This window comes from Rutidosis leptorrhynchoides, chromosome 2 (genome assembly GCF_046630445.1).
Source record: "Rutidosis leptorrhynchoides isolate AG116_Rl617_1_P2 chromosome 2, CSIRO_AGI_Rlap_v1, whole genome shotgun sequence".
Taxonomy (NCBI): domain Eukaryota; kingdom Viridiplantae; phylum Streptophyta; class Magnoliopsida; order Asterales; family Asteraceae; genus Rutidosis; species Rutidosis leptorrhynchoides.
In genome coordinates, this window is record NC_092334.1 from 341,789,500 (window position 1) to 341,809,050 (window position 19,551).

The window sequence follows — 19,551 nt, forward strand, 5'->3', positions numbered from 1 at the left end:
CAGAAATTGGATAAATTAAACCTGCATCTAGCAGTTTAATAATTTCTTTTTTAACTACATCTTTCATATTAGGATTTAGTCTTCGTTGGCATTGCACATACGTTTTATGACCTTCTTCCATAAGGATTTTATGTGTGCAATACGAAGGACTTATTCCTTTAATATCATGAATCTTCCATGCAATGGCTGGTTTATGAGCTTTCAACACAGAAATGAGTTGTGATTTTTCATTTTCAGTAAGAGAAGACGATATTATTACAGGTAATTCAGATTCACCATGTAAATAAGCGTATTCCAAATGGTTTGGAAGTGGCTTTAACTCTAATGTCGGTGGTTCTTCTATCGATGATTTATATCGATATCTGTCTTCTTCTTTTAGCATTTGAATTTCTTCTGTTGTTGGTTCATATCCATTAGCTATTAGTGTAGCTAACATTTCAGCTTCATCAATTGGTTCAGTACTTTCTCCTAAAGAACATTCTCCTGTTCCTTGTAATTCTGGAAATTCTTCTAATAATTCTGCATGTGAATCTATAGTTTGAATATAATAACATGTATCATCTGCAGATTGCGGTTGTTGCATTGCTCTATCAACTGAAAAGGTAACACTCTCGTCCTCTATACTTAGGGTCAATTTTTTTACCAAACACGTCTATCATTGCTTTAGCAGTGTTTAAGAATGGTCTTCCTAATATGAGAGGAACTTGAGAATCTTCTTCCATGTCCAGAACAACAAAATCTACTGGAAATACTAAAGTACCAACTTTAACTAGCATGTTCTCCATTATTCCTCTAGGATATTTTATTGATCGATCGGCTAGTTGTATACTTATTCTTGTTGGTTTCAATTCTCCAAGGTCTAGTTTAGCGTATAGTGAATACGGCATTAAATTTATACTAGCACCTAAGTCTGCTAATGCTTCTATTGAACTAAGACTACCCAGAAAACATGAAATTGTGAAACTTCCTGGATCAGATAATTTTTCTGGTATCTTATTCAACAGCACTGCTGAACAATTAGCATTCATAGTAACAGCCGAGAGTTCTTCCATTTTCTTTCTATTTGTGATTAGATCTTTCAGAAATTTAGCATATCTAGGCATTCCTGAAATTACATCAATGAAAGGAAGATTTACATTTATTTGTTTAAACATATCCAAGAATTTGGATTGTTCGGCTTCAAGTTTCTCTTTTTTCATTTTACTCGGGTAAGGAAGTGGTGGTTGGTATGGTTTAACATAAGGTTTAGCCTTAACTGTGTTATCTTCATTAACCTTTTCAACTACCGGTTCTTTTTCCTTATCTTGTTCAGGTTGTGGTTCTTGAGGAGTAGGAATAGCTTCATCAGAAGTTACAGGTATTTCAGGTGGTTTAAGTGTTGTACCACTTCTTGTGGTAATGGCTTTAGCTATTTCATTCCGGGAGTTTGCATTTATATCACTAGGTAGACTTCCCGGTTTTCTTTCACCTATTAACCTTGCTAGGTTACTTACTTCTTGTTCTAAGTTTTGAATAGAAGCTTGTTGATTTCTAAATGCTTGAGCATTTTGTTCATTAGTTTGTTTCTGAGATGTGAAAAACTGCGTTTGAGTTTCAACTAGCTTTGTCATCATATCTTCTAAATTCGGCTTTTTATCATCGGGTTGTGGTGGTTTGTTTTGAAAATTAGGTCTTTGATGGTTGTAAGTATTATTGGATACTTGTTGATTGCTAGGACCTTGTTGGTTGTTGTATGGAATATTTCGATTATAATTCTGGTTTTGATTGTAGATCGGTCTTGGCGGTTGATAATTATTCTGATAATTATTTCCAGGCCTTTGGTTTAGATATGAAACATTTTCTCTTTGTTCCATTGTTAGTTCAATACTAAGACAATCTTTTATCAAATGTGGTCCTCCACACTGCTCACAACTAATTCGTATTGAGTGAATATCTTTAGTCATCTTTTCCATTCGTCTCTCGACAGCATCTATCTTTGCAGAAATGGAATCTAAGTCATGGCTAGAATCGGCTCTAGCTGCTTTAGATGATCTAACGATATCTTTTTCTTGGTGCCACTCATGTGAGTGGGAAGCAGTGTTATCAATAATTTTATAAGCATCAGTTTCAGTTTTCTTCATAATAGAACCACCAGCTGCTATATCGATGTCTTTCCTTGTAGTGATGTCGCATCCTTGGTAGAATATTTGTACTATTTGACATGTGTCTAAACCATGTTGCGGACATCCTCTCAATAACTTTCCAAATCTTGTCCACGCCTCATATAGAGTTTCATTTGGATTCTGTGTGAACGTAACAATTTCTCCTTAAAGTCTTACGGCTTTAGATGCCGGAAAGAATTGTCTAAGAAATTTTTCAACTAAAACGTCCCATGTATCAATTGCCCCTTCAGGTAACGATTCCAACCAATCTTTGGCTTCTCCCTTTAAAGTCCAGGGAAATAACATGAGATATATCTGTTCATCCTCAACTTCTCTTATTTTAAATAGTGTGCAGATCCTATTAAAGGTACGAAGATGTTCGTTTGGATCTTCCTTCGGCGCACCACTAAATTGGCATTGATTAGTCACCATATGTAGAATTTGTCCTTTGATTTCATAATCTGGCGCATTAATGTCAGGATGAGTAATTGCGTGACCTTGGCCAGTGCGTTTAGCTCTCATTCGGTCTTCCATACTTAAAGGTTCCAGATTTTCCATGATTGAATTTGTTGAATCTGAATCACTAGAGGATTCTGATTTAATGGTTCGTTCCTCAACAATCTCTGTTTGAATGATTGGTGGTTCCGGAGGAAAGATTAATGGTTCAGGATCTATGAATCGTCCCTGAATATTCTCCGGATTCTCAATTGTGAGGTCGGTTTCAAAAAATGGATTATCGGAAATTTGAATTGGAGTACTTGGTCGACTGGATGACGATTCTAAAGAAAAATCAACGGCGGTAATATTTGCTAAATGTCTTGATCTAGTTACAGGTGGTGAACGTACAAAAGGTGGTGAACGTCTTGCTCGGTGCATTTACTGAATATCCTATTAGTTTTTAAAAGGAAAGAAAAATTATATAAGTTATCCAATTAATAGATTTTTCTGATTTTGCCCACGTTTCGAATAGCCAAAAGATGCAGCAGAGGGGCAGGATTCGTTTGGTCTCAATATAATTGAGTACTGTTTGGCTCCAATAACCCGGTCCACGTACAAATCCAACTATTACTACGAACCAGAAAATTTTGATGTCTATCAATTTAACCACTTAAAATAAATTTTCGTAATTTTAAGAAATTTAGATAAGAAGTAGAATAAAAATCTATGTCCTAAAAACTAGGATGGCGAGAAATAAGAAAGAAAAAGAGCGCGTCGAAAAATAAGTAAGAAAAAGAAAAGATCGAAAAATAAAAGGCGTCGAAAAATAAGAAAGAAAAAGAGAATGACTATAAAACTTAAAAACACTCGACTAACCTAACCTTATTACTATCACTAACTTAAAATTATAATCGCAAATTGAGATTACTAATTGGAATGATAATTGATACATAGGTAAAAGGCGTCTAAAAATATTAAAACTTACAAGTAAAACTATATCCCAAGTGGCAATATCTTAAAAAGATACTAAAATATAAAAACGGCGTCACAAAATTCTAAAGCACCTAAATCTTAGTCTAAAGAAAAAGCACTTAAGGGATTTTACGACAAAGCCTAAAAATCTAGAAATAAAAAATAACTATGGTAAAAACTATGGATTAAAACTAAATATGAGCGAAAAATACAAATATTACGCTAAAACAATTAAAAAGGGACAAAATATAAAAATATACTAAAAGTGGTAAAAAGTACAATTTTTATAAAAATATTATTTTTATATTATTTATTTTATAAAACTATTAATTTTATATTTTAATTAAACTAATTTAACTAAATATACAAATTAAATAAATAAACTAAACTTAATAATAAATTAACAAAACTAATTAGGGTTTAATTAAAAAGTAATAATAATAATTACTTCGTAATAAATGCTGATTAGGGTTCTGTCAGGCGTGTCAGGGAGAACTCCGCGAGTTGCGGTACCACGTGGCAATAAACGCCACGAGTCGCGGGATTCAAAATTTCAGATGGCAGGCTGATTTAAATTCGACGCGTTTTTGTGTTTTTTTTATGTTTTATATTTTCTGTTTTAATAAAAATATTTATATAATAAAAACTTATATTTAAAAACTAAAATAAAAATAGAAATACTTTATAATTTTATAAATAAAAATCTTAAAACTAGATTTATATATATATTTTTTCGGTTTTTGATTTTATGTTTTAAATAAAAACAAAATATTTAAATAAAACTTATATTTTTATAAAATAAAAATAAAGAAACTTTATAAAACTTAAATATTTAACAATCTCTTAAAAATATTTAATTTTTTTTTGTTTTCTTTTCTATGTTTTCGAATATTTAAAACGTATTTTTACAAAAACGTATTTTTATAAAAGTAAACTAAAAATAATTTTTTTTAATTTAGCGTTGCGCTTCCGGCGTTTAAGTAAGAAATTGAGTTCCCCGGCAGCGGCGCCAAAAATACTTGATGTTATGCGAGGTGTATATAAAATAGCTTTATTTTTACAACGAAATACTATTAAATATGCTACAATTTTACACAAGATATTTATTTATTTATAGAATAGATATACTTAAACCTTGCTATAACACTTATAGGCAGTGTTCCTAATCGTATAGTAGTGTAGTTTTTAGTAAGTCCGGTTCGTTCCACAGGGAATCTTTTTCACAAAGCTTAACTCTATATTAGTTTAATTTTATAAAAATACAAATATATAAATAAAAGTAATATTATTATTATAAAGGGGGGGTTTTTACCGTTTAATGACCGGTTTGTCGATTTTAAAACTTTAGTTGCAGTTAAAACAAAATGTAAAATATTAAATAAATAAAAGGCTTAATTTAAAGCGTAAAGTAAATAACGATAATGAAATTGCGATAAATAAAAGTGCGATAAAATAAACTTGCGATAATTAAAAAGTACGATAATTAAAAGTGCAATTAAATACAATAACAATAAAAGTGCGATAATTAGAAGTGCAATTAAATATAAACTAAAGGAAATTAAATATGAAATAAAAGAATTATGCTTATTTAAACTTCCGTAATCATGATGTTTGACGTGTTGATTTTAGTTTTATGCCCATGGGTTAATTGTCCTTTGTCCTAGATTATTTAATATGTCCGTCTGGTTTTTGTCCATAACAGTCCATCAGTCATAAATATAAAGTGCGAGTGTCCTCGTCAAATTATCCTTATACCCGAAGTCAAATATTCCAACTAATTGGGGACTTAAACTGTAACAAGGTCTTAATACTTTGTTTAATAATTACACCAGGATATCGACTGCGTGTAACCCAAGGTTTTAATACTTTGTTATCAATTATGCCAAGTGTCCTTGTACATAATTTCACCACTGTTTTAATAATTCCATAGACTATTAATCCATTCCCGTGTGCGGTTAAATGAACGATTATTCGTACATATAAATATCCCGCCCATCGTGTCCGATCGAGTGTATATGGTTATTTATAGGGACGTCCAATTGTAAATATTTATATTAAAATTAACAAACTATCATTTAGTTAAACAAATATAAAGCCCATTAATAGCCCATAGTCTAATTTCCATAAGTGTCGTTCTTTTGTCCAAACCCCATTTATGGTACAAAGCCCAATTACCCAATTTTAGTAATTAGCCCAACATCATGATTACTTCGTTTTAAATAAGCATAATAATAACTTAGCTACGAGACATTAAATTAAAAAGGTTGAACATAACTTACAATGATTAAAAATAGCGTAGCGTTACACGGACAGAATTTCGACTTATACCCTTACAACATTCGTTAACATACCCTTATTATTAGGATTTAAAATTAAAATTAAAATTAAAATATAAATATATATATATATATATATATATATATATTACGTATATATTGAGAGAGAGATAGATTAATGGATATATATTGATATTTTTACGATCAGAATGCGTTGCCTTTTATAGGAATTTTCGTCCAGGTGATCTCCGCGACTCGCGGCATTTTCCTTCTTCAAACTCCGCAACTCGCGGAGTTTTATTTTACAGCTCACCCAACTTTGGCTCTTTGTTTGCCGACGGATTTTTAATATAAATATAATATATAAATAATTTTAAGAATTATTTAAATATTATATTATATTTATGTGCATAGTTGACTCGTAATTTTTAGTCCGTTGCGTCGAGCGTTGAGAGTTGACTCTGGTCCCGGTCCCGGATTATCGAACGTCCTTGCGTACAATTTAATATCTTGTACTTTGCGTTTTAAATCTTGTACTCTTGTAATTTCGAGACGTTTCCTATCAATAATTGGAACCTCTTTGATTGTATTTTGTACTTTTGAGCTTTTTGGTCATTTGCATCTTCAATTCGTCGAGTCTGTCTTTTGTCTTCACCTTTTATTATTTAAACGAATATCACTTGTAAATAGAACAATTGAAACTAAAAGCTTGTCTTTCTTGAGGAATAATGCTATGAAATATATGTTCGTTTTTAGCATTATAAATAATCATTTCATAATTTTAATAGACCACAAGATTTCATATTTCCATTTCTCATAAACATACGTCCCATGCATAGAGACAAAGATATCATTCATATGGATTGAGCACCTGGTAACCGACATTCACAATATGCATATAAGAATATCCTCATCATTCCGGGATCCTTCTTCGGACATGATATAAATTTCGAAGTACTAAAGCATCCGGTACTTTGGATGGGGCTTGTTGGGCCCGATAGATCTATCTTTAGGATTCGCGTCAATTAGGGTGTCTGTTCCCTAATTCTTAGATTACCAGACTTAATAAAAAGGGGCATATTCGATTTCGATAATTCAACCATATAATGTAGTTTCAATTACTTGTGTCTATTTCGTAAAACATTTATAAAAATTGCGCATGTATTCTCAGCCCAAAAATATAAAGGGTAAAAAGGCAAATGAAACTCACGCATATCAATATTGTAAAACAGTTAATTAAGCATTTGCATGTATTCTCAGCCCAAAAACGTAAAGAGTAAAAGGGAATCAAATGAAACTCACCTAATGTATTTTGTAGTAAAAATACATAGAACGACATTGAACAAGTATAGGGTTGGCCTCGGATTCACGAACCTAAATCATTTAGGTATATATTAACACACATAATTGTAATCAAATAAACTCATATATATTATATCTTAGTTTATATGTTATATGTATTTAATTTGTATATGTTTAAGATGATTAATATTTATACATGTAGATATCTTAATATGTATATTAGTATTTTATCAAAAATTTGTTATTTGTAATATTTATAAAAATTAATGTTAATATGTTTAGTATATAATTATATGTAATATAAGTATAATATTTATTTGTTATAAAAATGATAATTAAAATAATAATGATAATTAAAATAGTAACGATAATAATAATGATAGTTTTTAATAATAATGTAAATTAATAATAATAATAATAATAATAATGTTTTTATATAAAAATCATTTCAATAATAATATTAATAATATTAATATTAATAATAAAAATAATAATAATAATAATAATAATAATAATAATAATAATAATAATAATAATAATAATAATAATAATAATAATAGTAATATTCATTTAAATTGTGTTAATGATAATAATTCTCGTAATATTAATACTAGCGATAATAATAATTAACACATTAATAATAACATGATCAATTATAATAATAATAATAATAATAATAATAATAATAATAATAATAATAATACAAGTAATAATAATGATATATAAATAAATAAATAAACTACCTTAAGAAAGTCAGCTTTCAAAAAAGAAAATGTCATAGCTAGGATTCGATCCCGTGACCTTTCGTTAATCATACACAACTCTAAACCACTGCACCATTCGTGTCTTTTTGTTTATAATTCGATGGATTAAATATTTCTTATTTACGAACCAGTTTTATTCTTATCAAACATCTATCATCATCATCAACTTAATACATATCATCTTCTCGATCTCGTTCATCATCATATTCGAATCATCACATCACCTTTCATCAACATTTGTCATTATGATCATCACATCATTGTACCCGTCTCCGTTTACGTTCATCATCACATCTAACATTATCATCATTTATATGACGTTAGCAGAAGCTCGGTTGATAAAAAAAAATAGAAACGCAGTGTGTATATGTGTTAACTTCGAACCAGAAAGCAGAATAATAAATGAGGAACAACATCGTATATCTTCATCAATCATGTACCTCCTTCGTTCTTAAAAGAAAATGGAAACCCTCGCTGTTGCAAAACAGATGGGTAATGATATGATTCACAACTCATCGGCCCATCAGAGATACCTCGGCCCAACAAGATTATGATAGTCCAATCTAGCAAGCCCGTCCAATAATTGTTTTTGTGATTAGGAATTAGATTAGATTCACGACAGGTAACCAGGTGGGGTTCGTTTGCTTTCTTCTCCTTTTTAGCCGACATAACAGAGAACATTACAGCTGTAACCATGATATTTTGCAAGTGGGTTTGGTGAATAAAAGTCTTCAATATCTACGATATTTATACAGCAACAATAATCTGGGTTTTCAGATGATTTACGACTGAAACATAAACATAAAACAAAATTTATTCGGTTGGTGATGATGGAGTTTAATCGAGCCAGGTCAGAGAACAAAAGCTGTATCATTACTTCATCTTCATAATTCTTCACAATTTAGACAGAAAAAGCAACAACTAACGAGTATAGTGGCCTATGTTCAACATGAAGCCTCATATATGTCTTCGTTACTGTTACCAGGAAGTAGAAATATAAATGTACTTGTAACAGTTAGCTATGGTTTGGCTTGATGGCGTTTCGTTGGTGGTTATGGTGGTGTTCTCTACTGAGATAGAAACAGAAAAGAAAACTGCTACAGTAGTAGGTGATCAAGATGGTTCAAGTAATATGGTGAAGGGTTGAATGATGAAGAAGATCGAATGGATAGTAGAGAAGGAAAGTCACGATGCAAGTGAAAAGGTTTGTCCAATTGGTTTTCTTTTCTTTTTAATAATGGATTAATAGATTTTGGCTTTGTTGTGCTCGATCAACACGGAAAATAGTCACAAATATATGAACAATTTATTCGCGTGTGGTTTCATTTGGCTCACTTAACAGTCACGACTAATCATGGTTATGGTAATGATTTGAGTGAGTTTAATGTTTGTAATTTAATACGAACAGAAAAATATTTTAATCGGGTTAAGGGTTGTAGTGGTTTTCTATCAAGAAGTTATGCAAAGTATATAAAGAGAGTGATGATAGTTCTTGGTGTTTCAAAGTGGTTGAAGATTAAGTGTGTAACGTTGAATGAGTTTATCATTATTGTTTGTGTAATATGTTTTATAACAAGGAACTCAACAGGATTATTCTGAAGGACAGAATAACTAATAAAAAAATAAAAAAAGAAAACTACATCTAACAGATTTTGGATTACTTGCTTGGATGAAAATCTGATTAGTACGGAGTGTATCAATTATCTACATAATGGAAAGTGATGTGAAACTGATTTCTAATCTTGAATCCAGTCAATCGATTTTATATATAATTGTATTTATATTTAAATAAATATCTGTATCAAATTCGAAAATTTGGAAATCAAATAGTATAATTGTATTAATACTATAAGTAATACAATAATAATAATATTATTAACATTAATATTATTGATATGATATGTCAAAACCTTGTATACGTGTCCCGATATTTAAAGTGCGTAAAAATAAATAACAGAAATTAAATGACGATAAATAATGTGCGTAAAGTAAATAATAGAAATTAAATGACGATAAATAAAATTGAGAGAATGTAAATTGCGATAATTAAATTGCGATAAATAAAATGTAATCAGTTAGCTAGGAATAATTAGCTAGGAACAGTTTGCGTGGATTCTTAACAAAATTACTCATAGTTAATTTGTTTGTTTCTAACAAATTTTATTTTGTCAAATGTTTTCTTCATTATGCCTCTTGTTGGATTCTGATAAATGAAAATCCAAATATGAAATTGAATGAAAATGGTTATTCTGTGATGAACGGATTCGTACTTCTGTGATTGTAAGTAGGATAGTAAATGACTATTGAATCAGATTCGAAGAATGTACAATGTAACTTATTAATGTGAAATCTAAATATTCCTCGGGTATTACCTACCCGTTAAAATATTTTTACCATTAACAGTTTGTACGAAAGAATTTTTAATTACAATCTTTATGAAAATATACTTACATATATATATTTTCTTCAGATCTAATATAGATTTAATGAGTTAATATGATATTAATCTCATTTTGCTTTATTGTTAGAACAAGAATATATAATCTCTAAAACATTAGAGATTACATAATCGCCATACTGAAAGAAGATAATTGATGTAGAACGATACATAGAACGATGATTATACTCGAGGTATGGAATGAGATGTTGAGGCGTGTGATGTTGAAACTTGGGTTGTTGGTGGTACTGGTGTTGCCGGTGCTGTTGCTGAAGCTGGTAGGTTTTGCACCACGTTTTTGAAATTAATTACTCGAGCGCGAAGTTCGTTGACTTCTTCGATTGCTCCAGGATGATTGTCGGTAAGAACGAGCGAATGAATAAGGTTTAGAATATGAGATAGTATGTAATCATGATGAGATATTCGGGAAATGAAGGTGAAAATGGTGTTTCGGGCTAGTTCGCCGGTAAGTGCTTCAAGTTCTTCACCAGGATATGAATTCGGTTGATGAAGGGGATCGCCTTCTTCGCGTCTCCATTGATTAAGTCGTCTACGAACCCAACAGATGAATTGGGGATGGATGATCTGTTGATTCATTCTGGTGACACTGCTTTCGAAGCTTAGGTGAACATCTATGTCGGAATAGCTGTCGGAATAACTATCGGAATAGCTATCAGAATCTGAGGGACTCAAACTGGTTGCAGGATTCATCTCGTACTATCAGATGAAGGATTTTTGATAAGAAATAGATTATAGGATGTAGATTAGTACCCTGCAATACATAATTTACATATGCATATATAATACTAAAATCCCATAAGTTACGGAGGAATCTACGAAAGTTGTCAGGCAAAGTTACAGTAACAGATACGCTAAGATATGAATTTTGTCTATACACTATTCATGCAGTCAATGCAGTAAAACGTGCCTAGACTAAGAATGATAAGCAAGTGATTCTCTAAGAATGATAAGCAGGTAATTTTTGACACAAAATGATAAGCAAAACTTTTGACATGCAGACACGGTCGAAGTCCAGACTCACTAATGCATCCTAACGACTTATCAGTTAGACACACTAATGCAGACATGGTTCTCTAAGACCATCGCTCTGATACCAACTGTGAAGACCCGTCCTAATCCATCCGGACGAAGTCCACATCGATTATAAACGATTCACAACAGTTGATTACATCGCGGGGTACTTGACCTCTATATGATACATTTTACAAACATTGCATTCGTTTTTGAAAAGACAATCTTTCATTACATCGAAAGTTGACAACATGCATACCATTTCGTAATATATCTTACTATAATTGACTTAATAATAATCTTGATGAACTCAACGACTCGAATGCAACGTCTTTTGAAATATGTCATGAATGACTCTTAAGTAATATCTCTAAGATGAGCAAATGCACAGCGAAAGATTTCTTTCGTACATGAGAATAAACATGCTTTAAAGTGTCAACCAAAAGGTTGGTGAGTTCATTAGTTTAACATAAATAATCATTTCATAATTTTAATAGACCACAAGATTTCATATTTCCATTTCTCATAAACATACGTCCCATGCATAGAGACAAAGATATCATTCATATGGATTGAACACCTGGTAATCGACATTCACAATATGCATATAAGAATATCCCCATCATTCCGGGATCCTCCTTCGGACATGATATAAATTTCGAAGTACTAAAGCATCCGGTACTTTTGATGGGGCTTGTTGGGCCCGATAGATCTATCTTTAGGATTCGCGTCAATTAGGGTGTCTGTTCCCTAATTCTTAGATTACCAGACTTAATAAAAAGGGGCATATTCGATTTCGATAATTCAACCATATAATGTAGTTTCGATTACTTGTGTCTATTTTGTAAAACATTTATAAAAATTGCGCATGTATTCTCAGCCCAAAAATATAAAGGGTAAAAAGGCAAATGAAACTCACGCATATCAATATTATAAAACAGTTAATAAAGCATTTGCATGTATTCTCAGCCCAAAAACGTAAAGAGTAAAAGGGAATCAAATGAAACTCACCTAATGTATTTTGTAGTAAAAATACATAGAACGACATTGAACAAGTATAGGGTTGGCCTTGGATTCACGAACCTAAATCATTTAGGTATATATTAACACACATAATTGTAATCAAATAAACTCATATATATTATATCTTAGTTTATATGTTATATGTATTTAATTTGTATATGTTTAAGATGATTAATATTTATACATGTAGATATCTTAATATGTATATTAGTATTTTATCAAAAATTTGTTATTTGTAATATTTATAAAAATTAATGTTAATATGTTTAGTATATAATTATATGTAATATAAGTATAATATTTATTTGTTATAAAAATGATAATTAAAATAATAATGATAATTAAAATAGTAACGATAATAATAATGATAGTTTTTAATAATAATGTAAATTAATAATAATAATAATAAAAATAATAATGTTTTTATATAAAAATCATTTCAATAATAATATTAATAATATTAATATTAATAATATTAATAATAATAGTAGTAATATTCATTTAAATTGTGTTAATGATAATAATTCTCGTAATATTAATACTAGCTATAAAAATAATTAACACATTAATAATAACATGATCAATAATAATAATAATAATAATAATAATAATAATAATAATACAAGTAATAATAATGATATATAAATAAATAAATAAACTACCTTAAGAAAGTCAGCTTTCAAAAAAGAAAATGTCATAGCTAGGATTCGATCCCGTGACCTTTCGTTAATCATACACAACTCTAAACCACTGCACCATTCGTGTCTTTCTGTTTAAAATTCGATGGATTAAATATTTCTTATTTACGAACCAGTTTTATTCTTATCAAACACCTATCATCATCATCAACTTAATACATATCATCTTCTCGATCTCGTTCATCATCATATTCGAATCATCACATCAACTTTCATCAACGTTTTTCATTATGATCATCACATCATTGTACCCGTCTCCGTTTACGTTCATCATCACATCTAACATTATCATCATTTATATGACGTTAGCAGGAGCTCGGTTGATAAAAAAAATAGAAACGCAGTGTGTATATGTGTTAACTTCGAACCAGAAAGCAGAATAATAAATGACGAACAGCATCGTATATCTTCATCAATCATGTACCTCCTTCGTTCTTAAAAGAAAATGGAAACCCTCGCTGTTGCAAAACAGGTGGGTAATGATCCGATTCACAACTCATCGGCCCATCAGAGATACCTCGGCACAACAAGATTATGATAGTCCAATCTAGCAAGCCCGTCCAATAATTGTTTTTGTGATTAGGAATTAGATTAGATTCACGACAGTTAACCAGGTGGGGTTCGTTTTCTTTCTTCTCCTTTTTAGCCGACATAACAGAGAACATTACAGCTGTAACCATGATATTTTGCAAGTGGGTTTGGTGAATAAAAGTCTTCAATATCTACGATATTTATACAGCAAAAATAATCTGGGTTTTCAGATGATTTACGACTGAAACATAAACATAAAACAAAATTTATTCGGTTGGTGATGATGGAGTTTAATCGAGCCAGGTCAGAGAACAAAAGCTGTATCATTACTTCATCTTCATAATTCTTCACATTTTAGACAGAAAAAGCAACAACTAACGAGTATAGTGGCCTATGTTCAACATGAAGCCTCATATATGTCTTCGTTACTGTTACCAGGAAGTAGAAATATAAACGTACTTGTAACAGTTAGCTATGGTTTGGCTTGATGGCGTTTCATTGGTGGTTATGGTGGTGTTCTCTACCGAGACAGAAACAGAAAAGAAAACTGCTACAGTAGTAGGTGATCAAGATGGTTCAAGTAATATGGTGAAGGGTTGAATGATGAAGAAGATCGAATGGATAGTAGAGAAGGAAAGTCACGATGCAAGTGAAAAGGTTTGTTCAATTGGTTTTCTTTTCTTTTTAATAATGGATTAATAGATTTTGGCTTTGTTGTGCTCGATCAACACGGAAAATAGTCACAAATATATGAACAATTTATTCGCGTGTGGTTTCATTTGGCTCACTTAACAGTCACGACTAATCATGGTTATGGTAATGATTTGAGTGAGTTTAATGTTTGTAATTTAATACGAACAGAAAAATATTTTAATCGGGTTAAGGGTTGTAGTGGTTTTCTATCAAGAAGTTATGCAAAGTATATAAAGAGAGTGATGATAGTTCTTGGTGTTTCAAAGTGGTTGAAGATTAAGTGTGTAACGTTGAATGAGTTTATCATTATTGTTTGTGTAATATGTTTTATAACAAGGAACTCGACAGGATTATTCTGAAGGACAGAATAACTAATAAAAAAATAAAAAAAGAAAACTACATCTAACAGATTTTGGATTACTTGCTTGGATGAAAATCTGATTAGTACGGAGTGTATCAATTATCTACAGAACGGAAAGTGATGTGAAACTGATTTCTAATCTTGAATCCAGTCAATCGATTTTATATTTAATTGTATTTATATTTAAATAAATATCTGTATCAAATTCGAAAATTTGGAAATCAAATAGTATAATTGTATTAATACTATAAGTAATACAATAATAATATTATTATTAACATTAATATTATTGATAAAAGAATCTATAAACATATAAAAGTTGACTCCTACATCCATTAATTAGGTTATCACCCATGATCTTGACTAAGGTTAGTTTGTTAACCATCCATGAATAAACCATGCTATTTATTGGTAAAGAAAAAAAAAACCCCCACACAAAGGCGCCTGTTAATTATAGTTCATTTTTTGCTATTTATTGGGAAAGGAAAAAAAAAAACCCACACAAAGGCGCCTGGTGTTTAAGTTTGTCAAACATACGATATAATATCTGTAAACCTAAAAAACCACATCGGACCAAACAACCGGTGTCTTATTTCATCCGGCTCATCTCCACCGCTTCCTCACAACGTCGCGCATGCAACATCCGGCATCCAACCGACGGTCATTTAATCACACCTTCTAATCCTGCTGAGCATCAGATCTTTGATTCACCACCGTTGGTGTCGCACAAACTCCCATCGTTTGGAATTCATGGCCTTTCACATGCACATCCACAACCAAACGGTTAGTTTCATCAATTTGAATTTTAAAACATTAAGTTCACCTGCAAACGAATTCAATTAAGACCCAAATTATGTCAACATTTATTAATTGTGTTTAATTGTGTTTAATTGGGTTAGTCGAATGAACTGAAGGAGTTTCACCAAATTCAACAACGATTCAGTTACAATTTAAATTCAATTACATTTAATCATGTTTGTAACTTCATGAATTAATTGAATTTACAGTGTTTTAGGCCCCTATATATTGTGGGTATATGGTTTATGGTTATGCATCACTCCCAAAAAAAAACAAATATTACAATGGCCCAAAGTTCACAATCATCCAATGCAGCTGGAAACATGAGTTACGTGTACCTCAACCAACTTGAGGTTGGAAAGCAAGCTGTTGTCAAGGTAATGATATGCAGAATGTGGGATACCCACACACCATATGGGAAGTATTTAAGCTCAGATTTCATCGCATCTGATGAAAAGGTATACCATTATTGTTTAAAATTGATATTATTTTTCACACCTCATCATACACTTATGTGTTTTCAAGATTTTTTTGTGATATCATTCGTGTGTGATTAAAATAGTCAATGTTGTTGGTTGTGTAGATCATTTGTCTTCTTATCTGCTTATGATGTATACTATTGTCTTTTTTGTTTGTAGATGGTTTTTAAATATTGTGCAACACACTTAGTACTGTGTCATTGTTAGGGTTTTTTCCTGTTTAATCCATTGCCATTTCATTCTTATACATTCACACTCTACTATGTATAAACACATATTTATCTATATGCATACATTATATATGATGGTTATTTCTGGTTTTCCTTTAGAAGTAAATGTTTACGTATCTGAATATTAGTAGTAGTCCCTCTGAATGTATGCTTTGCATAACAACACATCAGTGACTTATGTGTTTTCAAGATTCTTTTGTCATATCATTCATGTGTCATTAAAATAGTCAATTTTGTTGTTTGTTTATATCTCTTGACTTCTTATGCGTAACAATGCCATGTCTAACATGTTATCTAATTTATTTAATCTATGTTGGAGCTCCAGATTAGTTATATTATATTCTATCTCCTCATGATGTATACTATTGTGTTTTTTGTTTGTAGATGATTTTTGAAAATTGTAGCACCCACTTAATACTCTGTCATTGTTATTGGTTTTTCCTGTTTAATCCATTGCCATTGCATTCTTATACATTCACACTCTACTCTGTATAAACACATATTTATGTATATGCATCCATTATATATGATGGTTATATGTATGTGTGCTGCGCATAACAACGCCATGGTGAACCTGTTATTTAAAGTATTAAATTTAAATAGAAAGTATTGAATTCCTTTTGGAGTCATTTGTTAAGAATTCACACATACATGGAGTTTTCCTAATAGGCTGTTTACGTATTTGAATACTGATACTTTAGTCTACAAATGGATGTGTATGGAAGTTAGTTATTTAATTTTACAAACTTATAGACCTCCTTTTGCGGTCCTTTATTTCACACTTGCAGATAAGTACATGTATCGTATAACATTGTTTAAGCATCTGAATTGTAGTGTCTGACAATTTGTCATTTACCATGTACAACAGGGTAACGTGATACAACTAACCGCTAAGCATAACATCGCCCACCATTTCATCACCCGGCTGAAGGAAGGATCTGTGTACTTACTGAAGGACTTTGAAGTGGTGGCGAACCGAGACGAGTACCGTATCCTAAGGGCCAACAATGTCATCATCCAGTTGTAAGGTTCAGCTTACTTTGACAGGCAAGCAATCGCTGCGACGGATGGTTATATCCGCCACCCGTTTGATTGCATAGAGATCGAAGACTTGGTCCCGACAGAGCGCAAATAATTTAAATTCTCCATATCCACCACTTAATCTCCGTAAACTTACTTTACCCGACACACTGACTGGTAAACGTATAATGTAGATGTGGTCGGACGAGTTATGAACGTCGACTCGGTCAAGCCACAGCGCAACGGTTTCTCAACAATGGAGTTTGAACTTGCGAACGAAAGGAAAGGTTGATTCTACAATTAACCCCATTTCTGGAATGTTTTGACCCCGCGTTTGTATATTACTTACTAATTACAGCTGTAACCACGTTTCTTTTACAGGGGCCATAAGATCCCTGTGACACTTTGGGGTGGTCTGGGTCAATCGTTGCTCGATAAGCTACCTGCATCACCTGCGTTGCGGTGCATCATTCTAACATCGGTGTTCGTCCGAAAAAACTACTTTGGTAAGCCCCACGCTCTTTGGATACCTAGGTGTTTACATTTGCACAACCACTAAACAACCTGTTTCCGCGTGCCTTTGCAGACGTTCTTGCAGTTTCAAGCTCCTCAGCAACCATGATCATTGATGACAGTACCATACCCACCCTGCATGACTTTGTCTAGAAAATGAGGTACCGCACCCCCTAATATAATACAAACACCCTTACAACATATATATCAGTTTGCTAACAGCTTAAAATGACATGAATTGGGTAGTACAATCGACCTTCCTGAAGACGGCGAACGTCATTCCCCAGTATGCCATTTCCCCTTGCCAAAAGAAGGAACCCTGGCTGAGCTTCTGGATCTGGTTCGAAATGGGAAACACAACATTGTAACGTCCGGTCCCTTTGTTCAATTATTTATATCACTCTGTATTATCAAGTAACCAACCCATCTAACCTATAACTACTCCCATTGACTCTAAAATTTGTAGCTTGATGTTTTCAAGCTTGAAGTAGAACTCGCCGGCATCCGGCTGCAAAATGGTTGGTACTACACCACGTGCAGCATTTGAAAGTCAAAAAAGTTAACGACGAGAAAGAATCGAGGTTTTTACTGCGAGTCTTGCAAAGATAACGTACCAGAACCCATTACTCGGTATTTACTATGAAAATACCTTATTAACAATGGTTTTCGAGCCCCGCTTTACCCACGTTTCACTACTTAACCACAGGCATAATTGTATCTTACCCCTAAGATTATAACTTGACCGGTTCAGGATCGAATTTGATGTCAGGGATGCAACCGGTGAGACTGTAGTGGTTGTATTTGACGAGTTGGGGGAGCAATTAATGAATACAACGGCACCAGCTCTTTTACTTGAGCTAGAAAAGGTTAGGGTATGCTTCTACATTGTGTCCACTTGAAAAGTAAAACTGCGTAACTCACCTCTTCATATTTGTATATAGGCTACATGTAGAACTGTATTGCCCAATGCGCTGGCCAACCTCATTCACACCAAGCAAGTACTATTGTTGAAGGCACACTCATACTACAACCACGGTATATTTGAAAGCTTCAACTGCATAAAAGTCTACACAGACGTGGTCGTTCCCGAGACTCCACCAACCACACAGGCAGACCAACCCCCTGCACCAACAATCACTGCAAACCCCGATAAAGAAATCACCAGGTCAGGCTCCACAACAGCAGGGAAAAAGAGAAACATTGCTGTTCCAACTCCGAGCAAAGATTTAGAATGCACAAACTGATGCAAGTAAGCTCTTAACTACTTTAACATAGTATGTAAATCCCTGGCCATTCCCAACGTTACCCTACTTATTGCCTGCAACATTTTCAATTATTATAGGTTTATTGTAACTAGTGACTCAGAAGAGGAAAGTGAAAAAGCAGGCGAAGATGAGAGCAATGGGGCAGAGGCATCTGATCCATAGGACGTTTTCCAGGCTTAAAGATAAATAACTCAAACTATTTAATTATAGTTATGCTGAGTTATATTTGTTGCCCAATATTAGGGCTTTTGTTTTTGAATATGCATTCCCGAACAATTTGAATTTTGGTTTTTAGTTTTGGTTTTCGAAACTATCTGCAATAATATAGCCCCTGGTTTTGGGCTTATGGCTACATTTCTGTTCCAGCACATCCACTTATGTTTGAAAAATGTTTAATATTTATTGTTTTACTCATGTTGGTAATTTAATATCCACTAAATCAGTTTCATTTTAATACTTGGTTCTTTATGTTGAAACTATGGATTTGGTATACACCATGCATTGTTAATCCGTTGAAAACAATTCCTGGCAGGTAACTATCACTTTCTCTCTTTGCTAGCAAACCATTTGGCTGTCAT